Source organism: Perissodus microlepis, chromosome 7, assembly GCF_051167445.1.
Source record: "Perissodus microlepis isolate ML-2025 ecotype Zambia chromosome 7, ASM5116744v1, whole genome shotgun sequence".
NCBI classification, from domain to species: Eukaryota; Metazoa; Chordata; class Actinopteri; order Cichliformes; family Cichlidae; genus Perissodus; species Perissodus microlepis.
The window spans coordinates 19,538,779-19,565,071 of record NC_140467.1 but is presented as its reverse complement, the minus strand read 5'-3'; the positions used below and the strand labels follow the sequence as shown (position 1 = coordinate 19,565,071).

Below are 26,293 nucleotides of genomic sequence, written 5' to 3'. Positions count from 1 at the left end.
GATTGCCATCGAAATAATATTGACTGAGGGTCGACCTCCACCATTAATGCTTCCAGTCGAAAAATCTTTATTAAAGAGATTTACACAAAGCAGATAGTTTGGAGATCATTGATTCTCTCTGCAAAGTTAACTGTCAGTGTTAAGATTTGTAACTGCAGGCCACGCTGGCAATTTAAGTGAATAGCCAGAGGCAAACTAAAGTATTTAAATGAATATGAAACTTTTGTCAGAGTGATAAAAGCTGCTGCATTGATCACAAATTCTCATTGATCGTGAAAGAAGGTTCCACGTCTGCTGTGAAAGAAGTAAATTCCTCTGTTGCACCTCATAAATGCTAATATTATGATTGTTTCCTTCGCGTGTCACAAGGTAATAACTTTCCCTCCGTGGATTGATAGTCTGTCCCCTTTCTTTAGAAATGGTGTGTGTTACCTCTTGCCAGGAGGCCCACAGAGCCAAATCTGTCTTCTCATGCCAAATGGCCAAAGTGAAATTAGATTTTAGAGCTTGGCAGGGATGCAGGGGAGAAACTATTTTAGAAGAGAAAAGTGGGACAGGGTTAAAAAAATTGACCAGAAATATAATATCTCATTCAGTATCCCATCAAGGTGAAAAAAATAACTATAACTTTGATATAAATATAAATAACTTTGAGTGAAATAAGATATAGTCTAGAGTAAGCGTTACAAAAAAGTGAAAGTGATTTCAGAACTATGACCAGTCTATAGAGCAGAGCAGGAATGATTGCTGTTGTATTCATGGAGAACGCTTTCATGAAGGAAGATGAGGCATAAAGAAAAGTAGCTTACACAAATGATACTGCCATAGATTGTGTCTATGATATAGATTAATGCAAGTCTGATTTTGATGGTGATATTACATCTAGTAAGTAGAACAGTAAATAAGCATGACTGTGACAAGCTTTCCTCCCCTATTTACCAACTTTTTCTTCACCCTGTCCTAGTTTAATAGAAATACCCCCTACTCCCACTCCGTTTACCCACCTGCTACTGTTTGGATAGCCCAGGTTGAACTTGTCAAGAACACCATACCGTAAGGATCAGTATTTTGAGGGTTTAACAAGGAAGACTAAATGGGAAAACTAACATCAAAAATAGCGGCAGGCTTATATTTGAGAGATGTCGTGGTGCATGGGGCATGCCTAATTTCCTCATTAATTCAGTTCAAGGATCATTAGTCGCAGTTCTGTGCTAAATGTAGAAGCAGCAGCTCACTCGCCAGCTTTGTTTTCTTCACGCAGATACGCATTTGACTTAGTATTTGTGGCTTGTAGCGCTTTGCTGTATTTTCTCACATTTTTGTCAGGAGTAAAGTGCCAATGCGGCATCTAAAAGTGTGACTCACCTATTAAAGAGTCGATTTCAAACGATTATGGTCATATGACAGCTCTTAAACTCATCATGACTTTTAAATGGGTAAAAATTTACCGCAGTCCACGGCGGCGTTGTTATGAATCCCCCCACCAAAAACCTGTCAGGTTGCAATGTGATCTGGCTTTTAAAGCCTTCATCGCCTGATCCGTGGTTCAGGCTGTGGCGTCCTGTTGCTGCATGTTTCTTACAAGCTCAGCTGTTGATGGAATGCAAGGCTGGTAGAGTTGAAATATTTTCTCTGCAGACTGGCATTCATGTGTGAGCAGCATCAGAGTGCATCACTCCAGGCTCAGAATGAGCATATACAGGGGCTTTAGCAATGTTCTCACAAAGGTAGTGGTATAAGTTGTTTGCAACTTATCCAACTTTAGACTTATAAGTTGGATAATATAATGATCTGAGGCAGTATTTTTAAAGTTCTTATCCTTTTTATACTAATGTAATACTAAAAATGAATGAGAAGACAGCGTTCTTAGCTAGCCTGTCTACCGTCTTGACGTAAACACATGTAATGCGATTTTCTTTTACTCTGTTTGCCTACAGCACGGCTCAAATTCATGATCCTGCTCTTGCTGATCAGCAGCATAACTACTACTTACTTGTCTCGTTATTTGGTACCTTGTGAGTGTTACGAATTACACTTCAAAGAGCTAATTTGGGCCTGACATCCTAAAAATAGAAGTGAGCAGCACAGGGCTATAAAAACACAGCAGGGCTTGCCTTTGCTCACTCTTATAATGACTTCATTTCTATGCATTGGAAGCAGCACTGATGGATTTTGATGTCTTGCTGCTTCTTGTGAGGGCTCAGTCATCACATTTCTAGCGCTCATCATAAGGGTGAAGTATTCTGCTTGAAGGCAGCCATGTGACTTTTTAATGAGCATTCAGAAAGTGACATAATGACGCGCCTTCTCAGTGCTTTTTACCTCAGCTGTCGTCCTTCTCCCTTTTATGGAATAAATATCCATTCCTGTTTAAATGTCACAGGCAGACCGAGTTTTTATGGTATGAAAAATTCAGAGTGATAGCAGAGATTATGCATTACTCCATTTATTAAACTCACACTGCAGACTTGGCACTTTTCAGCAAGATTAGTTTGAGTTTGTTTGTGCTTTGGAACATTTGTATTTCCACAATTACCTCTCTGTTTTAGCAGACCCGCTCTAATCTTAACCATTTATTTTTGTGATTCATTATTTGACTATTGTGGAACCAGTGATTCTAAATTTCCCATAGGTGTGAATGTGAGTGCAAATGGTTGTCTGAGTCTCTGTGTTAGCCCTGCGTCAGATTGGCAACCTGTCCAGGCTGCATCCTGCCCTCCTGCCCAATGGTAGCTGGGATAGGCTCAAGCACCCCCCCACGACCCTGATAAGCATAAGCGGAAGAGAATGGATGGATGGATGAATATTTGACTATTGTGAAAGTGTTGTCTCAACCCCACATTTCCAGACACTCAGAGGAGGAAGTCTGGCCAAATGATGACATGAGGGAAGTCTGGCTTACCTTTCTCCAGTTATGAAACTTAAATGTCCCGAATCATTTTTGATCAAACACAAACTGATACTGTGATGTTCAATCTGTGTCAGTTTCTTAAGAGTAATAAATAATAGTCGTTAGTGGTAACTTTCGTGAATATGAATATTTCTCTCACTGTAATTTGAAGCAGTTTTTAGAAGAACTTTTGACAGAACATGGCATTTTCCAGAGGCTACAGGTGTGTTGTGGTGTCTCTGCCTTTTCTAGCCACCTAAAAGTGAAACACCATTACACTGCATGGTGGAATTAAAGTGGAATTTTCTTTTCTCCTACTGGGAAAATATGCACTCCAGCACTTCTGAGGAGTTTGAATTGAGCATTTGCGGTCAGTTGTGCAGGTGTGCCAGGTACAATTTGCTAAACCATCACAAAATTTGCATTGAGTAGTTTATTGATGCAGATTTCATTTCATTTTCTTTTTGCCATGTGTTACTTTAATATGGATCCTACAACCAGTTTTATAATAGAGGCCAAAGATCTGCACATCTAGGACAATATGTCTTTTATGGCGCATATAACAGTTCCACTTTCAGTACATCTGTTCAACTGCTTGTTAACTCAAGTAAAAAATTAGCCAATCACATGACTGTAACTCAGTGCATTTAGGCATGGTCAAGATGATGTGCTGAAGTTTAAACCGAGCATCAGAATGGGCAAGAAAAGAGATTTAGGGGACATTTTTAGGTTTGGGGGTTTTTTGTTTACTTTTTTTTTCATTGTTGGTTCCAGACGGGCTGGTCTAAGTATTTCAGAAACTGCTGATCTTCTGGGATTTTCCCACAGACCCATCTCTAGGGTTCACAGAGAATGGTCAGAAACAAAAAAAATATCCAGGATGTGGTGGAACGGGAGATTCGCCTGATGGACGTGCAGCCAGGAAATCTGCAGCAACTGTGTGATGCTATCGTGTGAAATGGTATCAAAATCTCTGAGGAATGCTTCCAGCACGTTGTTGAGTCTGTGCCGCAAAGAATTAAGACACTTCTGAAATAGCTCAGAAGCAGCAAGGTGTACCTAACAAAGCCTTGCAGTGAAACTATGGAGGTTCACTGCCACCCATCCTCAAGTTCCAGAGGGAAGACTATGTGTAATTAGGAAATTGAAGAAGACACATGGTGCAATACAGGCTAAATAATATGAAACAAGGCTCTTGTTCTTAAATGTCTGCACTGTACTGTGCTATGTTTTACTACTCCCCCCTCGTTTCTTCATTCCCCCGTTTGCCATTTCTTTGTATTTTTCTAATCTTTATGTCGATTAGCTTTCTGCCCTATGTCTGTCTGCCTTTTTTGAATCTCTTGCTCCATGTGTGCGTTTGTCTATCTTAGTGGGCCCTTCAGAAGTTCTTATCACGTATTTGGTCTAACACAGGTCCTCAGAGACCTGCTGCAATCAGCTAGAGCAGGAAGCCAACATGAGCCTGCTCTGCAGAGAGCATTATTCTGCACTTAACAATCATGACCTATTCTTCCCCTTTCCTGTTATCCCTCCCTCCCCTCTTCCTCTCGTTCACCTCTCCCGACTGTTGTTGCTTTGAGTGTTAGTATCAGTGTGAAATGTGCCCTTGTTGTGGAAGTTGAGAAGAAGGATGCATTTCCAGTGACTGATTTCTCTGAAAAGTAACGGCATGTAGGAAAACAAAGTGTTTTACTAATGCGCAGAAATGAGAAATTCTGTGGGAGGGAGATCTAAACAAATCAGGAGGGTTTGACTTCAGATAATGACAGCTCGTTTACACTTTTCTGTTCTGAAGTTTTTTGTGAATAACAATACTCTGTGCATGTGCATCTTTAGCATGGGCTTGTCAGCAAGTACAGACAACAAAGCATGTGCTGTTTTTTTGTGACAGCATGTTGCTGGCTTTTTGTAACACTGAATAATGTCACATGACTATGATGATAACATGGGTTTCAAAGCCTCTGTTATTGTCACAACAATAGGCCTACCATCCTTGTATTTTGTAGGTCCGTCTCTGTCTCTCTTTGTCCATTATCTTGTACCAAGTCATTAGCAGCAGATGCTACAAGTCCTGAAGTTTGCAAGGTGGATTCTGCATGGATCTGACTTGTTATTCAAACCTATCCCGCAGATGTCAATGATCAGGGGAATTTTAAGGTGAAGTCAACACTTTGCACTTTTTGTCATGCTCCTCCAGCCCTTCGTGAACAGTTTTTATGGTGTGACGGGGTGTATTATCTTGCTAAAAGAGGTTGCTGCTGCAATCAGGTAATGCTGGTGCCATAAAAGGAGTGTACTGTATGTGATGTCCAAAAATGTAAGATCCTGCATGGTAAAGTAAAATCCACATGAATGTCATGAACTAAGGTAAAAATACTGCTAAGCGTGTCACTGACTTGCCTTTTTCCCCACAGTGAATAACGATGTGATCTTTTCCCAGCCTAAGCTATGCAAATGTTTCCCACCTTCCACATAGTGCTTTTTCAGACCAGGCCACTTGCTTCCATTTTCCTGGGTGCCTACTTCTCCGTCACTTTTTCAGTTTGTCAGTCAGTCTTGATGGGTAGACTTGTATCTAGTATCTGACTATAATTGTCCTGGTCCAAGATGATTCGCTTTCTCACAGCCGGTCCAGATATTGCAATTACTGTTGAGAGATACACCAAAAAAAAAAGGCTCTGGTCACTGATCAGAGTGTCTTTGATTGAAAGATATTACTTCTGTTTTTAAGATATAAGGCTGTGGAAGTTTAGTGAACATTGTCACCTGTGGAAGAAATTGATTCTACATGTAAATACTTTATGCAACATTGTTATTTATTGTCATTTATTTTATGTAATTGAATTGCATTGGATTGTACGGATTCTGCACTTTTTAAATGCATATTAAATCAGATTGGGAGATCAGTGCTAATATCCATTTCTAATGCTATTCTGTTTCTAGCAGTTGAGCTGACTCTTTGATTGAGAGTCAGCTCTAACACACTTCACAAGTTTCTTTCCACACAGAACAGATGAGATCTTGAATAGCAGACAGACAGACTTCACCTCGCAGATTTGGAAAATGTTTTGTCCTGCACTATTTTGGAAAGTGAATTATAACCAGACATGGAGATAAAAATATACTAAATAAAATTTGAATAAACCTTCACTCAAGACTTACTTTTGGGTGTTTTGCAGAATGTGCAGTGACATGATAGACTGTTTCCATGTTTATTGGATTGCATTTGGCAGGTTCTATATTGTATTCCATGAGAGAGGAGGGTATAGATTTTTTTCTAACCAGATAATTGATCAAATTCCAGTAAACAATGGTAATATGACAGAGGAGACAAGCTTCACAAAATGCTTAATATTCAATTTACCAAAAAGTTGATTCTGGTTATCTGGACGTAGCGTTTTCAGTGGGAGAAATTTTTCATCACTCATCCAAGACTTCAGAAATTGTCTTACCTTTTCACGTAAATGGCCTCCTTGACTCCGCGCTCAAACCAGCGTTCCTCCCTGTCCAGGATGTGCACATCCTCATCATTGAAAGAGTGTCCACTGGCCTGTAGGTGTAAATAGACTGCAGAGTCCTGGCCTGACGAGTTAGCTCTTCTGAGTTGTGCCATCCGATTACCCAAGGTTGTTTGGTTTCGCTGATGTATAAATCACGCCAATCCTTCTTGAACTTAACAGCGTACAGAGACCATCTCTGAATTGCAGAGAGGGCCTAAGTTTAAATCTTTCAATATCTTATAATGCTGTTATTGTTGCCATTTCCAATCTCTCTGTTAATGCTACTCATGGCCAATGATCAAAGGTCTATGAACAGTGGTTGTTGATCAATGCACTGACAATTAGCATATTTAATGATCAAGAAACTGACCTCACAGCATGTTGTTCGTCAGTGGTGTTAGTTTCAGTAATTGTGTCAAGGTACTGTTCATAAGGTTGGGAAACCTGCAGTCAGCTGAGACTGAAGAAGTCACCTGGATGAGTGACGAAACGTTTCTCCCACTGAAAACGCTGCATCCAGATGAACAGAATCAACTTTTGGGGATTTCCTTACCTGGATGATTGAGCATGCATTAAGACAATATTGAATTTATATTTTTGAAACAATCTCTCCTCTAGCTTAATCTTTTCAAAGTTACTCTGTACCCTTTGGATTCCCCCTCCTTTTCTCATAGGCTCTCATTGTTTCCTTGAAAGATAATGGGGTTTTAAGCTGTTTCCCATTTATGCGTACTTAAACTCTGACTTTATGGTCACAGATTTGTATTGCACCATTTAATCACTCTTAGAGCTTTATGTTCTGTACTCAGGTTAGGCTATCAAATATCCCCCTGTCTTGAATATTTTATGACACGATGCCTTCCTCTTGCTCAGGGAAATGTGTCATCTGAGCTAATCTGTAGTCGTTGCCTTCTAACACTGTCCTTCCCCCTTAAAGCACGAGGGATTCAGTGGGTTTTGTTGCCAATGGCCATGTGAAATATTCATTTCAATTAATTTTCAGTACTCTTACTACTTTTCAGTACTACTGTACAGTGGCTTGTGTGGAGTTGAATTACCTCAAAAATGATGTACTAGTGGCCTATATGAAATGTAATGCAATATAATAATTTTCTCAGTTCAGAAAAAAAAAATCGTCTTCCCTAAGATTATCAGATAATTTTATATGAGACATGGTGTGGTAATTCAAATTATGAGAATCAAAGCACAAGTAGGAATTGATTTTCCTTAGAAAAATCTAAACCATTTCTGACTTAAACAAGTATTAATGAAATCTTTCAGGGTTGCATATAGTGGCAAAAACAATTCAGTGCTTTGCTGCTATCGCTTTTAGTCACCCAGCTCCCCGAGCTCAACCTCTCTGATGCAGAAGCCCTTTCATATGCTTTGATCCTGTTAATAATTATTAGCCATGGAGCTGAAGAAGAAAAGCAGAATGGAAGAGCAAAGAATGTTGCAAACTGATAGGCACATACGAGGGTTTCGGGAGGGGGTGGGTGAGGCTGGGAATGTTTTCAGGGATTGGAGTTTCAGCCCTGCGTTTTCCTTTCGCAGACATTTTCAGCGATTATGAAAAAGCAGAGAACGGCTCAAAGACGTCATCTGACGTGATCCTATGCCAAAGGGTGACATTCCTGCCACAGATAAACAGCTGTGGAACTTGAAACATATTTTTCCTGTTTTCACATACAGTGTAGAAAAAAGAATACTGTTGCTGATGCTTAAATACGCCCTCCGTACCATACATATTCTCCTATCGCTCATGTTGTTTTTGGATGAATTCTTAGTGGCCTTGCTTTATCTCATCCACGCCGTCCATCATTGTTGGAAGATGTTTGCCTCCTGGGCTGGTTCCCTATCTGGAGTGGCTCTGGATGGGCTCAGAACAGAACTGGAATGAAGATCCCTACTGGCCTACTGGCAGCAGTGAGAAAGGAAAGCACAGGGGGGTGAGAGCAAGCCAAGAAGCTCAACTGTTTCTTCGTCCTTCTCGCTCTACTGGGGTTGGAACATTTTTCCATTCCTCCATAGTTACTGCAATTCATACCAGACTGTTGATACTCATTTGTATCTTATAACATCACTTCAGCGTGTAGTTCCTGTGCCATATCATGCTCAGTGCAAGGATACAGTACAATTAATCTGATACTTTAAATAATAATAAAAAAGATGGTTAAAATACTATAAACTACAAGACTGCTGTGCTTTTTTTTTAGTCTATAGTACTACAAGAAAGTAGTGCTATTTCTGTCCTGATGTTATATTATAAAATCCCCCCCTACAGAAATTGGAGGGATTATAGAGCCTGTTAGCCACAGGGAGAAAACATCTCCTGTAGTGTTAGGGTGATGAGTCTTTTTCCTCGTGTTCATTGTGTCTTACCAGGGAGCCATGAATAGGATGAGAGGAACTGTGCCTGATGCTGAGAAGTCTCTTGAGTATGCTCCCCTCAGACACATCCACCAGAGTCTCTAGTTAAGCTCCAAGAAAAGAACCAGCCTTCCTGATGTGTTAAAGTCTGTTGGCATCAAATACTTACGGCCCCCTGTCTGAGCACACAGCTGCATGAAAGGCCACACTCGTCTCCACGGAGTAATACATCATATGCAACATGATCCTGCTGGGGTTGAAGGTTCTAGCCTTCTCAGTAGAGGAAGTCGACTCTGGCCCCCCTTTTATATTTTTTTAGTATTCCTCAAACCTTTACTGGGGCCATGATTGGAAAAAAAACTAAAGGTCTTCATGTTTTTACTGAGACAGAATTATTTTATACAGGAATTCTTTGGTGAAATACACCACAATAAGACAAAGAGCTGAACCTGTTATTCACAGAGTGGGTACCCCCACAGATTCCCCTCGCTGCCACTGTTGATTGACGAGACTGTAATGCAGTGGGACACACTAATCTATAACAGCATCTCACACTCCATTGGATGGAGATGTGAATTTTCAGCAGGCCTGGGAATACATCACTGCCTCACCAAATCCCATCAAATCATGACTCTGGAATGTCAGAAATTGCCAAAAAAATAAATAAGAGAGATTATGAGATTCAGTCCACCCTTCCTTCTATACCCTCAAGAGAAACTTGTACACATAACTAACAGAGCCGAGCCATGCCTTAGCCCCTTCCTCTTTTTTCCCTGAAATTATTGATTGATAGCTAAACCTTGTTATTCACTGTGCCGTTAAAATAGACTTTATGATCCAACAACTCAATAAAAAAAAAAAAAACTGATTTATTCAGGTGGTGGGTAAGTTGCCATTGAGAAAAAAGAATGGGTCATGGCACACATCCATCACCTCTTTTATTGCTGCAACACAACATGTAAAAATGAAGTCATTATAGTGACAAATCTGTGATCGCTTTAGTCTTCGTGTCTGGAAACTGGGCAGCTGATGGTGAAGGACAGAGCGATGGATGATCCAGTTTTGCCCCCCCCCCCCCCCCCCCCCCCCCCCCTTCAGTCTCTCTGATAAACGCACACAAACACGAAGATATATGAGGATGACGAAGCGGGAGATGTGCAAACTTGCGAGGGTGGTGATGAAAAACAGCTGTTAGGGGAGGACGGTGTTTGCGTGTGAATACACACATGACAGCAATATTTATGCAAGTAGCAGCTCCTCACATACAAACACAATGTTCGCAGATGAAAGGCGGTAAACCTTAATGGCAGGTTGGCCATACATATAATGGTGTCTAACCACAGGCATTTTTCTTGGAAACCGTTTAACATCAAATATGCTCACAGGCTGGTTTACAGGACTTTGCAAAAGTCTTGAACCACTCCTTCTTTCTTAATGTTTCAATTTGAAAATAGGATTTACTGAAACGTGCAAACAAAAATGGAAATGCAGCATATAAGGTGAAACAGACTTTGTACAATTCAAACATGCTTGAAAAATCAATATTTGGTAGAACCACCCTTATTCTTCAATACACTCCAAACTCTCTTTGACAAGCTTTCTTGTAGTTTCTAGTGTCTTCAGGAAAAGTTTTTCAGACTTCTTGAAGGATATCCCAGAGCTCTTCTTTGGATGTTGGCTCCCGTTTGTGCGGCTCCCTGTCGAGATGATCCCACAATGCTAGTAACTGCTACCTGCTAGAAACAAAGTGCCTAAAGATACCATTTAAAAATGGTTCATTACCGAGTTGCCTGTTATACATAGAGACAACACTGGTTTCATCCCGAGAATAAGGTGCCTTTTTTATGTTTGAATGATTCATAGGGTAAGGTTAAGTTGCTCAAAATATTAAAAAAAAAACATGGAAAAAGAGAGAAGAAGCAGTCAATGTCCAAAGAAAAATAGACTTTCAGAAAGCCTCGAGAACTATTGCTCAGAAGCACTTTAGCAAATGACAAAGTCTGCCTCCTTGGAAGGAAAATGTAAAGAAATGAGGTGTTCCTTAAAACTTATACTATAAAGTATTTTAGAGTATAACAGTGAAATTCAAGAGTCACTTGATATTCTGAACTTGGGAGTACATCTGCTTTAAAATATAGAAACAAAAAAATCCAGCATATTAGAACTTTGTTGTTTTAGTTTCTGTAACATTTGAAAGAAAAGAAAAAAGGAGGTCATTGGAAGCTTTATAAAGTAAATGTAAAGGCAGGTCAGATTCCCTTATAAGTATTAATCGAACAAGCATTCGTCAGGATGACATTTGATGACCTCCCTTGTACCTATAATGATGAAATGGCCAAAGACAACTTCTGATGGAAACTCAGTCATTTTATTTAGTAAACAGGCCTGAAATGTGATAGAAGCACTCGGTGTTTGAACACTTGGTTCAGAAGAAACCTTCAAAAGTTAGTCCTAGTAGGCTTTCAAGGGATAATGAGTGACTTTATCGGCTACAATGAAGAGCAATTGAAAAACAAAATATCACCAAGTGTTTTCTTAGTCATATTTTAGTTCTTAGATCAGCAATACTTTCTTAGAGATATCTTTAATCTAATGCATGAGATAGAGGAGCATCAGTGACCTTAAAGGCTTCAAAGGCCTCCTGCTCGATTCAGATTTTTTTCTTTTTTTCTCTTTTTCTTCTTTTTTTTGTGAGAGTGGTTAATTACTGACAACTCTGTGGCTCAATTTCATTTATAATCTTCTGTCCTACTGGCTCCATTCCTGGATTTATCATTTTGTTTTTTATTTGCCTTCTCTGCACACCATTACTTCAGCGATCAACCTTTGAAATAAAGCCTAAGAATTGCCAAGGCTGAGTTTCACTTGGGTTTCCTCCTTTCCACTTTCAGTTTTAATATTTACGGATTATTAATCTCATGATAAAGTGCATGCCATAAAGTACATATTTCAGTGACAGCTTAAATCCCATCCACACTGTAACCCATTGTAAAAATGTCTACAGCTGTTCTAATTTCATAAAATACGTTCCAGTTTTTGTCTCTCTTTACAAACAATGCCCTTGTTGGTCCTTAGATTGATCTAAAAATTCACCCTGGCCCTTGAATATAAAAGGCATAAAGTCCAGATGTGAGCACAGATGATGGGTCCCTGTAGACCTCACCACATCAGCTGCCAACTTCACTGACATCTGCATGCAGAGTACCTTTTGTGGTCAATGGGAAATGGCCTCTTTAAGCTAAATTAGTAGCGCTGTGCCATTGAGACTAAACACTGGAAAAAGCTGGTAGGAAACTGTCTCTTACAAACATCGTATAAATGGTGAGGGACGTTCAGTCAGAATTCTCAGCTGTTTTTGCTTTTAAAACAGTCATAGCGTCCATTTTATTTAAACTGTCTTGCAAGTCTCACAAAAATGAGTTACTGTGGAGGCAGCACTGCAAACTAGGGATTTGGGCGATGGAATATACTGATGGGTTGGGACTCTTGAGTCGCTGACGTGTTGATGGCCGTGCTGAAGACTTCCCATTCTTTTGACAATATTTGACTTGGCAAGGAATGTTGAAGTAAAAGCAACTGGTTACCTTGTCACAACCCCTAAAGAGAAACCAGTGGTAACATGATCTTAGCGTGGGTGTTTGCTTTTTGCTGATTGAGTAGACATTTTGTGTATTACTTGAAGATTGAGGGGAGTTCACTGCGCTGAGGCAGGGTCAGTGGTTATGGCCTTGCAAAGTTGAGGCATAATTTTTTTTTTTTACTTTTTGCTGTATTTTGCAGTGGGTGCATTGGTTAATTTCATCAGCCAGAGGTCTGACACATGTTCAGTTTTACAGTTTTCCATTACTCAAGACATGCCATGGTACTTTGGAGGAACGTTGTTAGGCCGAGGAGCCATGCTGATGCATTTCTTTGAGTTATGACAGATTTTCTTTATTATGATTGAATGTGAGAAAAACTGAAACATGTTCTTAGCATTTATTTTTCTTAAAGCTTCTCAGACTGTTTATCACCTGCTTTATACACTATAAAGAGAGTTTCTTTAAAAATATAGATATTATTTTTAAATGTTATGCAATGGTGTGCTGGTTTAACCCACTTGAAATTGAATTGCACTGTATGTAGCCTGTAAACTAAAATGAGTTTGACACCCCTGTCATAGCTGTCGGGTGGATAATCGCTTTTCTGGACCTAGAAATGAATTTTCGAATAAAAGCAGGCAGATATTGTATGTCATGTATATATCAAGTTTGAGGTCTTGGCCAAAGGGCCTGATGTACTTAAGGCTACTGCTTGTGAGGAAATGGGTTTCAAGTTTGACATCGAATAATTATCCATAGCTTTGCTGAATCATCAGAAGTTATTTTATTTTTAGTCAATGTAAGGAAGACAGTTTGCTATAGTTTTATTGCAAGTAATATAACAAAAAAAAAAGTTGCTCATACTTTGGCAGAACATTTTTAGTAGGCTTCTGAAACCTTGGGACACATTTGCTGTCCTCTGTACTCTAATCCACCGATGAAATATAAACTTGGTAAGAAAATAAATCTTATCCTGTTGCAAAGCCTTTTTTCCCCTTAAATTGTGCCATATTTGGAACGAAAATGCATTTATGGGTTGAGCAGCAGAGTTGAGTATGTGGGTAGCACTCATGAAAAACTTGCCAAATCTTCTCTGCCAATCCCAAACAGCTTATTATGCTACCGACTCTTGTTCTGAGCTCCTGGTGCCCCAGGTGCTGCTAATCAGGTGCCTGTGAGCATGGGCCGTACTACAGCTGTCAGTTGGTGTCTGCTCCAGGCATGTCATGCTATGATCCAGACAGGGCCTGTGCCACAGGAAAACTTCAAGCTGATTATCTGCAAAACCAAGTTGTTTTGTTGGAGTAAGTCCTAGTACCGTCTCCAAGTTCCATATAGGATCCTGTCAGACAAAGTGCATGTCCTAAGAATGAGACATCAGAAAAGGACAGTTTCCTCACCCTGTCAGCATGTAGGAATCTGCCACAACTGCCCTTCACTGTCAGTCCCATTTGCGGTGGTGTCGGCAAACTGAAAACATGAAGGAAAGTTATGCTCAGCAATGAGTCCAGACTCTGCCTACAGCAGCCGGATCATAGGATCAAAGTGTAGAGAAGACGCAGAGATCATTATACTCATTCCTGCACTGATAGGGTGACAGTTTTTGGTGGAGGCAGCGTGATCGTGTGTTGACCAAGCTGGTGACCAGCATGAGGAGGTGGTGCCAGGCTGTTGTGGCTATGTATGGTTCTTCCACATGCTGCTGAGGCTTGCGTTTGTTAAATACATAAACTATAAATTGCCAGTGTTTCTTCAGGCTCCAAACACTAAAGAAATAGTCAAACACCGATTCCCTCACTTTTTGTCCTAAGTTCTTTTTGTTCGTTGTTATTTTGTTTCAATATGGCTTATTTAACTGACCTATTAATACATTTTATAGAAACTGAGGCGACTGGAGGTCGCCAAATTCTCAGGAAACTGTCGTACTCTTCTGCGTTACTGATTTCCTTCACTGGTTCATGCCTTTTAATATTTTATAGTACTTGTTTAGAGTGGGGAGATCACTTTCACAGTCTAGACTCATTCACTTTACAAACCGTTTGGCTACTGAAACATCTATTACATTTGTAAAACAGACCAGAGGTTGCCTATGAAGGAATCAATATCAATGTGGGGGGGGGAAGATGACAGCTGCTCGACTCTGTCCCTGCCTGCAAAATGTAAAGGTTAAGAGGCATCATGAATTTGATAGGCCTCTTTGGGAATTCAACTCTGCTGGGAGGATCCAGCTCAGCCTCATTCTCTAATTTCTTCCCTTTTTTTTTCATCTTCCTGAACAACACGAGGAGTTCTTTGCTGGCCTGGAAAACGGGACCGTTGGGGACTGAATATGAATTACTTCTTCAAAGAAAAGGGGGAAAGGCCGAGTCTATCTTGCCTCTAGCTGTCATCCTCTTCATTTTTTTTTTTTACCCTACACATTTTTTCTATTTTCCACCTTCTCTTCTTTAAATGTAAAAAGCCAAGCTGATTACATTCTCACTGTCATATATGTGTCCTCTCTTTTTCCTCTACCAGTCTCCTTTTCTCTGCCTCTCTTCTGTTCTGTTTTGGCTCCCACATCATAACCCCCCATACCTCTTCCCTCCCTCGCTCCTCACATTACGCTCCAGCTTTTCCTCTCTGCGTCCCTCCCTTCTCTCTCATTCATACACTGGCTTCATCTCTGCTCCATTAGCTATGCAGCTCTCTCTCTCTCTCCCTCTCACTCGTCTGCCCATCCACTGACCGGATAAACACCACTGCTTTGTAAGTAGTTCTCAGTTTTTCTTGTTGTTGGTGTTGTTCACTCCCAACTCTCTCCTCTTCATATCCTCCAAGGCTTCAGCAACTGTTGCTGTCTGCTCAGCATGGCAGAGGCTTGCTAGCATGCTGATGTGCTCAGAAACACAGATGGACAGGGTGATCCACAGAGGAGGGTGAGCAAAGGGACAGATCGGATGAAGTAAAGGCAGGGAGCCAGAGCACGCATCATTACCGTCTCCCGTCTTGAGTGTCAAGCTTTTGGAAAAAAAGAGAGTTTGGGTGCTTGACGGGACACCCTCTAATTAAGCAAGGAAGTGTGGCTTTGGACAAGCTGGGTCACATTTTAATGAGAGCTCTTTATACACTGGAATAGCTGCAGCCTTCTTAGTTGCACAATGAGACACAGTTTCAGTGTCTCATTGCTGTTCTGCTTTACATTTTTCTGTTCATGTAACGTAAGCTTTACAAGTCAAAAATTAAGGTTGATATTCTGCTTCCTGATATTTTTTTTTTCTGATCCGTATGAGTGTTGAATTTATCTTGTAAAATTGATTTTAATATTAGTGCCAATATACTGATTGAAAACAAATTTCAGTAATTCATTAAATAATTCAAATTAAAGTGCATGAGCTTTTTGCTCCTTGGGTCCCCTCCTCTTTATTTATCAGAGTGCTCTGCTGTCTGCTTGGGAGTGGCATCTGTAGTAAAAGTTTTGTTTTTTTTCTTTAGCATGAATGAAGTTTTAATGAAACTTTAAATAAAAAGCCAAGTGGAGAAATGACTGATTCAATAACCATTTGCTCAAATGTGAAGAATAAAAGTACTTGCTCAGCTGTGTTTGGAGGAGAGTCATGCTGCTAATTCTGTCTGATTGATGTTTGTTTGGTGGTTTATTGGTCACTATTTCTGCTCTATGTGTATTGGATAATCACAGTCCTCCTCTAGCAGATTTCTTTCTATTAAGGAAGAAATCTGTGTCTTAGCTGATGTTGCACAGCCTGACCCCAAAGAAATGTAATTTTGTTTATAATTCAGTCCACATCCCTTTACATTACAAGTTATTCAACCTCAAAATTTTCATCTGGCTCGCAGGTGAATTAAAGGCTAATGTTTTACCTGATGTGACTGTCAAGATTGAGCAGAGGAAGCTTCCTTTATTTTATAACATGAAAGCATCTTATGTGCACAAGATGGAAATTTACTGTCAAACTCATTTTGTCACCAGTAAAAGGACGAATCAAAAAGAAGTATTGCAAATTGAAGCCAGTATAATAAGAACATTAAACACTGCTCATAGTAATACTGCATGTGTGCTTAAGATTATTATTAAGGATTATTAAGGAACATGATTAATATTCCTTAATAACCAAGAGGTGTTTTAAAAGGTGCTGAAATTTGCATTTCTTCACATCATGTATTGCATTGCATGCACAGTGTCAGATTAGTTTGGAGTGTGGAGCTAACCTTAGCAGTGCTAGCACCAGCAGCCCTTCTTTCTTCTTGCATAACTGTCATCTGCATACTTTTCCATCAAAGTTATTTACAGCTTCCTGCCAGAGAAAAGTTCAGTTGTTTGTCATGGCTGGGTTACTGTCTGGTGGCATTGTAATATTTTTAAAATAACCTCCAATTGTTGCACTTTAATTTAATTTTTCTTATTTTATTAATCAACTAAGAATTCTTGTGCCAACTAGCAAGGGCAGCAATGTTTCTCACAAGTCCCTAATCAGTACAGAAATGCCTGACTTAATGGCCATTGACTGGAATCGGATGATTTCCAGTGTTCTCCAGCCACACGTTAACATGTTGTCAGTGTGTGTGGGGGGGGGGGGGGTTTACTTTAGCCTCTAACAACAGACCTAAACCGACACCTAAATAACTCATTTTAAAGAGGCTAACAAAGGCAAAGTGGCTAAAACTAAAGCTATCCAGAGCTCAGGGCCAGCCACAGCCATGGTTTGAGCAAAGGATCTCAGACGTTAGGAGGAAAATCATAGAGATGAGTGAAAAGCAGAGAAAAGGGTCCAATGTCCTGTTATCTGGTGAATTTATAAACATTAAAGAAACAGAAAAAAAATATGGTGATGGTGATGTTGACGTGTTGACTTTGGGTGGTGGTAAAGTGAGAAATTTGTATGAGATTAAATTGACCTCAAACAGCAAAGGCATTTTGTAATACACTCCCATGTCCTTTGGTTGGCGCTTACATCAGGACTGTGGCCCACAGCGTGTCTTTAAACTGTACACAAACTGTTCTGAGAAGAAACAGTTAGCTGGTATTATGCCTGTAATAAAATTGCTAGCACTGACCTGTAGTTTGACATTAGCTGAGCTGCTGTGGGAACAGCTCTATGCTATGGTACATTAGAACAGCCCATCCAACCAATCCAACTGGCTGGAGGCGCTGCAGGAAGTGTAGGAGAAACTTTCTCAGGGGTGAATTGACAGCTGGAATGCCAAAGGTCTGCAAGTCTGTAATTGCTCCAAATGAGCAATTTGGGGACACCAAAGCTTAAAGGAGAAAATCAGTCATTCACAAACTTTGCTTTGTATTAACTATATTTTCTACTCAATTTGCAAGTCATTTGATGAATAAAACTACAGAAGACAAAGTTTACTTGGGGGAACAAAGAGTAGTAAAATGTTCCGGGTGACCCTTTTCTGTATGTGGAGATTTCCACAAATACTCAAGTTGCGTTTTGATAGTTATGTGCTAAAACACTGCACGTATAATCGACGTGAGTAATGGTTTGCACATGGACTGCTACAATATTGAGAAATTGATGATGAACACATTATCCTGCTTGCTGGATCTGGACTGTGAAATAAATCTAGTAGTCTTTGACCTGATAAGCCTTCCAGTTTTGAGGTCATCTTGATATGCGCACATTCAGAGCAAAAACAGTCTAAATACTTATTTTTATTTGTAAAAAAATCATACAGAATGATTTTAGACTCAAAAAAACAAACTTCAGTGATTTTAACTCCCACCCAAAGTCTTGCCTTGAGCCATCTCGAGCTGTGCCAGTGCTTTTCAGTGAGCGCTAGCCAACAAGGAGGGTTTTTTCTTTCTTTCTGCTGTGTCAAGTGCTGCCATGCTCTTTAAGAAGACCAGATCAGAAATTCTTTGAGCATCGGCTGATGGCAGAAAATCAGTCATTATCTTCAGGAGAACAGCTCAGCTGCATAATGACCTCTAAACACTGAGGTTTTATTCATAAAATCCACATGTTTATCTTGAGCGATTCTTTTTAGACAACTTTTGAAAGGGAGCCAGTCTGAAAAGATTAGGATTTTTCACAGAAACTGTCATATTGAGAGTTTCAGACCTTCCTTTCTTCAAGCTGCAGTCTTTAGAAATACTTTTTGTTACTTATTCAACGGTTAAAGGCCAGTCAGTAGCAGACATCTTACAAGAAAGATCTGTGAATGTAACCAGAAACTGTTCTGACAGGTTTCAGTAATTGCTTGTACACTGGTTGCACTAATTATTTGGTGTGTCTTTGACATTGTAATAAAATCTGTGAAAACATTTGAGGAAAAACACAAATACCGTTGGGTTTTCTTACATGATTGATATGAGAACTCTTAATTTTTTTTCAGCTCTAGCTCACTTGTTACCATTCACCTAAATAGGGAATAGCACTGGCTGTTCACTGTGGGGATCTGCTCAAGACCAGTCAGCCCTGTCGCTCAAGATGCAGAGTAACTTGTGGATAGTTGTTATGGAAATATAGGCAACATAGAGCCGGATGACAGAACAAAAGAGTAAAGATGATACCGGGGACCATACAATGCTTTATACTGACTGTTCACATGACTGAATCTGCTAGCCGGACTGACCTGCGTGTTTAGTGTCAGTTGCAAATTTCTCAGCCCGTGTGGCGTCAACTGTGCCGCTAAGCTCAGGATTTAAGTGGCGACTTGTCTGTGGTGTTCCACTGAGCCATGTTGTTGTGTAAAAGCTTCCTGTGTTTCTTTGTACTCAACCACAGACTTATACTATATTGAACACACCATATTTAAGAAAAACACAGGCCTTACATTTTAATGCAGGCTTATGTCGCAATCCCTTAAATTAAGTGGAGCATAACCATCAAACCTAGCAGTTTTGTACTTTAGTTTCTAGTGTTGTTGTTTGGGATATTTTCTTAACAAAACGAGTGCGCTGGTTCATAAGGCTCTGTTGTAATGTGATTGAGCAAGACAGAAGAGTTGACAGTTGTCATCATGTTGTGCCGACATTGATTACCCTCTTACACCTTAATCCCAGCTTCATGGCACAGTTGAGATTAAATAACTTAAGCACTATATTGTTTACTCGAGATTTTTTTTTAATCTTGCTACCAACATATATATTGTTGTCCTGCTGATTTTTAGTGGTTCAGTTGGGACCTGTAGCCCAGCCTCGCTGCAGACAGTGTTAATGAGAGTGAGTCAGCAAACTGTGCTTTCAGAACTTGATTGTAGGCTCAAAAAGGGTGAAGGGGATCTGGGCGGTCAGGTAATAAAACACTATGTTCTGTGCCAGATATATCCGAGTCTGATTAACTGAGAATCTTTTGACCTGTCAGCAAATAATTTGTTGATGCGTTTGTTCAGTGGTGACACAGGAGAAGTTTAACAGCATGTTGGATATAAAAACAAGCAAGGGTCATATGAGCATATGAGATGCTCAATATGTACTACTATGCAAAAATCTAGAGTCACCCGTTTTCTTTATATTTTGCTTTCAATTAATTAACCAGATTTCATGTAATTTTTAAGGTGGTTTTGAGCAGTAGTTCTCCAGGGCCATCTTCCGCTACTTTCCTGTGAGTCATTGAAATATAAAAGAGACCCAGACTTCAAGGCATCAACCAGTGTTGTATGTTTAGACACTTTGTTACCGACTGCCTGTTACAAAAACCAACAATTTGTTCCCGTTTCTTTTGTTAAAATGACAAAAATTACTAAATGAATTCCCAAACAGATGAATTCCCAAGCAGCTATTAACTATAACCTTGGCATATCTTGACAAGCCAAACACGCTGCCAATGCAGTAAAACACTATCTGGATAGAAAAACTCACAGTGGAACACTATCGGTCATGGATTGGGCTCCCCAGAGCCCGGACGTCAATATTATTGAAGACGTGCGGGATCGTGTGGATAGAGAACAGAACAAAAGGCAGCCAACATCCAAAGAAGAGCTTTAAATGTCTTTCCGAAAGCCTGGAGATTTATTGAAATTTCTTCTTTTACTGGACTGTCTCTAGCTGTTTTACATGCACACATGACATAACTGATTGGCTGCTGGCTGACCCAAAATTCATGGGATTGACTGAAAGTTGAATCCCTGCAAATTCCATCTGTTTTGTTTTTCTATTTTACTTACCAGACTAATTGCAGTCATCTGGTCTATCTCCAGTAATGCAGTCAGTACCAGAGACAGCGTAACACAAGGGAGAGAAAGACCACAAAAATAGTAAACAAGTAGTAGTAAACAAACAACAGTAGTTGTGACCAAGTCTTTTCTAAAACCATAGAAATGAGTCTGCTGGATTATTTAATTTGACATCCTGACTCTGGTAATGGGCAGAAATATGTGAACCACATTTCAACTCCCAGACCCATGCAGCAGTTTGGGTCGTAACTTTTGGGCTTTTTTTTTTCTAACAAGTGAGCATACTGAAGTTTGCCAGTGTCTTTAGTTGTACTGGACCTCATAGTAGAAACAATTCAGAGGTTTCTGCAGTTACGATTCTGGAAAAACATCTAAGTTCAAAGTAGTGTGACCTCAAAGGTTTGCCTCTGATACCAAACATGTATGCTAGCTGTTTTTTCACAGCATAACATCTGAGGATATTTTCTCCATCTTGTCTCCTCATTCAATTTTTGACAGATCTTTTTTTTCCGTTGTAAAGTGAATAAATGAACAAAAAAAGCGGAGCCCCTGAGATGACTGCTGTTATTTTTATCCTCCTAAAAGAGACGCATTGTCCTCGGATGCATTGGTGCAGAGCGGTTTATAGTGATTGAATTCTTAATACGGGGGGATGCTTTTGCATTATTTTCCTAAATTTTCCTTAGTCGCATAGCAACAAATAGTACAGCCACATATATTGCACCTAATACAACACCTTGAACAGATTGTACAGTTAAATAGGGGCGTTAGAATGAAGAAATGGAGGTATCATATTCAGTTCAAGGTGCGTGGAGAAAGGAAAAAGTATGTAAGAGCTTTATTGTAAACTACATAAATAATCATAACAGAAAAAAACAGTGAAATGATTCCACAGTTTTAATATTTTGATGAACTTGTACATGCATGTTGAAGCGCTTACAAAGTCAAGTACATACAGTATATCTGTAAAACCCCAGTAAAACAGGTTAGCTTAATGCCAACAGCATACTTTTATGTACTGTTTAACAAGAAGATTAATTAAAAAGTGTTTATCCAACTGTAGGATGAACACGAGAGACTGATGCTAAGAACAAGCCATCGGGGCGACTTGAAACTCAAATGAGTTGATATTCACTGTGTTTTCTTCATTTGTTTAATAGATTGTCGTCTATGGCTTTTGGATGACTTTGCCTGGGTGATCAGTGTACCAGTAAATCTGATATCTGCTCTGTAACACTGTGCCAGAACAATGACTTGCTCCGAAAATGAGCCTCAATGTTTAGAGATCTGCTTTAGGCAAAGCAACAAAATGCTCTCTCCCCTTCTTTTCCTCCATCTTTGTTTGACTTTGTCTGTCTTCCCTTCCCGTCGCCCACCCCTTATTATTCCCTTCGTCACACTGTCGTGCATTTTGTTTATCTTGTCCTTCTCTGCCTTCTGTGTCTCTGTCATCTGCAGGTTCCAGCAGTAGCTGTTCTCTGCTTCACCAACTGGGACTCCATGGCTGGCAGTGGTGCTGCTTGATTCATTGCACTGTGAGTTTGCTTCTGGTTTGTCTGAGAATGACTGCGTGTGTTGGTCTGTTTGTCTCTCTGTGTTTTTCTCATGCACTTTTCTTGGTTGTTAGGTGAGTCCATACAGAATAATACACTTTAACTCATCAAAAGCCAAAGTCTCGACTTGTCCTTTGTAGTGTGTGCCTCTCCAGTGTTTTATTTACGGTTCTGTTTTGTCACTTCTTCAAGTCGATATCCAAGGAGTCTGATTTCTCCCCACGGATTGAAGTCTTTCTGTGATTAGTCTGTTACTTTTCTTTCACCGTTTTGCTATTTCTGTTCCCTGTGCTGCATTTGTACTGAAATACTGTCTCTCTTCAAAGCAGAAACTGTATACACACTGCCACTGTTCACAACTTGATGACTTACTGGTTGTCATATTACAGCTCCTAGCATTGCAGTTTGCCTATTAGTGCAATACTCTATCCATATTATGGCATGTAAGATATCTATAACAGCTACTGTAGCACTTTTTCCTTTCATAACTGGCTTTGTGAAAACTGACCTGAATAACTGAAGCAGCAGCCAATGCGCGCAGTGGAATATTAGATTATTGGAATCATGTATAGGAAGTGAAGGCATATAGATCGTCTCTGGGCATACTTGAAGATGCAAATACTCTGCTTTAATAACTCATGTATGCTGTTTTTCCTCCCTGTGGTAAATTAAATCTCCTAGTATATAGTACTTAAAATATAGCCATCACCTCCTCCGCCTATATAAATTCAGAAGCCATGAATGCAGCAGTATTTTTTTATGCTAGACACACTTTTTCAATTAGTCCGGTGTTGGATGGGAGATGAGCTTACTTTTTCCTTTCAGTACCACTCGTTTTTGCATTCATGCATCCGATTACCTTTTAAATGGAGGAACATTGTGATAGTTTTGAATTGATTTGATAGTAAATTGATTGTATTTAATGTGTATATTGTTTAGGATGAGTTTGATACTTGCAGTAAAAATTAAATAGTGATTATCCGACAGCTCTGTGACATTATGTTTTGCACATATGTTTTGAAAAAGAACAATGAAAACTAGATTTCCTACAAAGTAAACATTAGATTTTATAGGGGTTATATATGTTAAATGTTAATTCCTGATTCACCCTCTCTTTCATTCATTCATTTGGTCTCAACATATTTTTCACAGCTGTACCTTTGCAAACACATGGGTATGTATTTCCTGTGCTTGGCACTAGAGCTCATCCGATAGATCAGCCAATTTTAGCTATTTGCTGACAAGTGCCAGTACAGCAGATGAATGAACACCTAAACAGAAAAATTAGGAGCTCATGTTGCTACTGTTGATGTTGTGTATTTTGCCCACCAGAGAGAACTTCCCTGCAACATGTGTTTGGAAAGCCATAAACACGACAACCAGGTGATCCGAGCAGAGTCAGAGTAACTGAGTAATCTATGACTTGTGGCAATAAAAATATTATCTTAGTAAGGTCTCATAAAAATCTATTCATAACAACTGTTACGTGAGCTTAAAGATGGTAAAACACACAGAGTCTTTTGACCAACTGCAAATATCAAAGGGACGGGACTGATCAGGGAAGTGCTTAAATTCAGAAACAGCGTTTTTCTTAGTAATCCATGCTGATCCAATTTTTTTCTGCTAGTTAAAAGCCTTTTGTTGATGACTAACTTACCTTTGCTAACACTGTCATGCACTTATTACCTCACTAATGATCTCTGTTTCCATATGTCTCAGTGCCAGCTGGATAAAAAGAAGCCATCTGTGCTGCTGTGTCTCAGCAGGTTTAGGTCCTGGTCTGTTTGCATGTGCCTCCATCTCCACAGCTCCCACCACAGATGTTACTGTTTGTGTGGATAATGACAATAGATACTTCATGTGCTGTACTTGACCTTTCACAAAGAACCACTAGTCCTATCTTCTCTGCAACACTTGCTTTTATTTGGTGCATTGTACTGAGACCTTAAGGCTGTGCACTGTGTTGGGTCACTTTTCTTGAAACGAGGCGTGGGCTTGAAGCCAAGTAAAATAACAAATATCCTCCCCATGTTTTAGCAGAAAAAGAAATCGCAGTAAAAAAAATTCTCATAATTTTTGCTGTTGACCTTAATTCCTAAATCTGCTTAGAAAAAGTGAATCATGTGGCAAATGCAAAAATTCCAGTATTGCTGCTGAAATGACACTTTTTCCAAATCTCAGCTATGTCAAGGGGGAAAAAATACTGACTGGCTTTTGTTAATGAGACCCGTCAGGCTTAATTTCACACACTGCACCAATTCAAACTATTCGTGGCTGGTCGGAGGAAGCAAGGGGGAGGAAATGCTTGTTCAGGCGAAGGCAAAGGTGTTGTACAAAGCAAACACAGACTGTCTCTTTCAAAACTTTCCACCCATAGGGATCTTCTTGTCTTTTTCCTGTGTGCATTTTACCTGGACAAGCTAGTGGCCCAGGATGGCATTAGCCCTCTCTTGATGCCTCCGCCTTCTCCAGCGTCCATTAGTTTCTGCTGCTGTTAGTTTGTTTTGCACTTGGCAGTTGAGAGCTGGGATGGTGTTATGTTCAGTTTAATTGGATGATGTGGTATTCTCTTCCAAGCTCTAGATGCCAGCGTCATTTCTTGGCCCGTGCCTTATCACCATCCTCAAAGCTACAGAAAGAGATTATTGCTCACATTGCAAAAAACGAAGGTCTCTGTCCCTCAAAAGCTAGAAAATGTTGAAAAATGTTGAAAAGAGATATATTTTCTCTTTTCCTTCTCTAACTTTTACTTTCCTGATTTTTTTTTAAATTAATTTATTTTCTGCACCAATGTCTGTCAAAAATACTCCTGGATTTCACACAACACATGAAAACAGCTGTGAGTGCTTTCTAAACTGAAGCCAGATTTTTGGATTAGCATAGCCGTTCTCCAGAGGACACAGTTAGCAGGCAGAGAAACAGACAAAGGCATGGTTAAATCATTAGTGAAATAAGCCTGGCCCCCATTACCATCAGCCTAACACAGTCCAAAACCACCATGGGAAGAGAGAGGGAGAATTTCTTCACTCAAAGAAACACAGTTTCTTTTTATTGATGGTAATTGGGAGCTGTTATCAAATCTGTCCCCCACTTCTCATTTCTCCCAGAGTTGAGCACTGTAGAAGAAACAGGCGATTGTTCTTTGAAGAAAGTAGGACACATTTTTTCCAGGAGCTTCAGTTCTGTCTTGAGGCTGTTTCTGTCTCTTGGAGCTTCCTATATATTCAGCCTATACATGGAAATGCTTGTCCTCCAGAAAGACTAAAGCCTGGATAGGCAAGTTGTGCAAGAGTAACCATTTTTAATCAGTGCTGTATTTTACATACATGTAATGTATATGTACTTTATGTAAGCTTTTTTATATCTTCCTCCTTTTTTGTTAGTATTTTGCTGTATATACATTATTTGTCTCACACAATTGTATCACCAGAATATTTAGTAGTTATTATTAATTACTGTTTTTTAATGGGGACGCCACAGAAAGAGTTTAACAGATGTATTGCGTATAACATCTAGCTGCTTTTGAAAGCAGTTGAAAAGGACATACAGTACTCTCTAGAAGCTTTGATGGCATCCCTCATTTCTTTATATTTCTCTTCCAATGATTCAGTCGTTTTTATAATTTTTGAAAGTGGTCTTGAGCAATAGCACCTGACTGTTCAGTGTTTTGTCTACACATAACAGGCAACTTCAGAAAGAACCAGTTTGTATCCTTTGTTACTACCAGCCTGTCACTAAAATAGATTAATTCCCATTCCTGCTGTTTAATCTATGAAAAATGTCAGAGAACATAGTTTGACAGGTATAACACAGCCTTTTTTTGCCAACAAGGTGCCAAAGATTTACTGAAACTATCGAAAACTTGGTATATCTCGGCATACTGTGCAGTGTGTAGTTTGGTTTTTTTTAAACTTAGGAAACTGGACAAGTGGAGAGCAGAAGTGCCAGGCCTAAAAAAGCCAGCTGCTGTTCAATGCAGCCTCAGAAGTGGCTATTGAAATGAAAGCTTTACTGACCTGGTTTCAAAGTTTCTTACTAGTTTCAGAATTTTGTAGCAGAGTAATAGGACAGGAGGGAAGAGGCTGCATGACTTGGCTTTGAATCCTCAAGGTTTTTGCAGCACCAAGGTAATCCAGTGATAGTTGCTATGTAGCAGTGGTAATATCTGATGATAGCTATTTCGGCAGATTCTTATACGGGTTAAAATAGCACTGAATTTACTTCCACAGTGTAACTTGGTTTAACACTGTTAATTGAACCTGTCAA

At 39.7% G+C, this 26,293-nt stretch overlaps 1 protein-coding gene across 3 annotated transcripts in view; it reads left to right on the top strand.

The window, feature by feature from the left end:
• The window catches only part of peak1 (pseudopodium-enriched atypical kinase 1), a 104,537-nt gene that overhangs the window by 27,849 nt on the left and 50,395 nt on the right, over positions 1-26,293 (top strand). The window contains exons 3-4 of one of the 3 annotated variants that reach the window (XM_084934022.1): positions 14,630-15,092; positions 21,933-22,009. The exons of 1 other annotated variant lie outside the window; for it this stretch is intronic. The gene's annotated coding sequence lies outside the window, so the exon portion shown is untranslated. The remainder of the gene's footprint in view (positions 1-14,629; positions 15,093-21,932; positions 22,010-26,293) is intronic. One more of the 3 variants, XM_084934021.1, reaches the window with a different exon arrangement.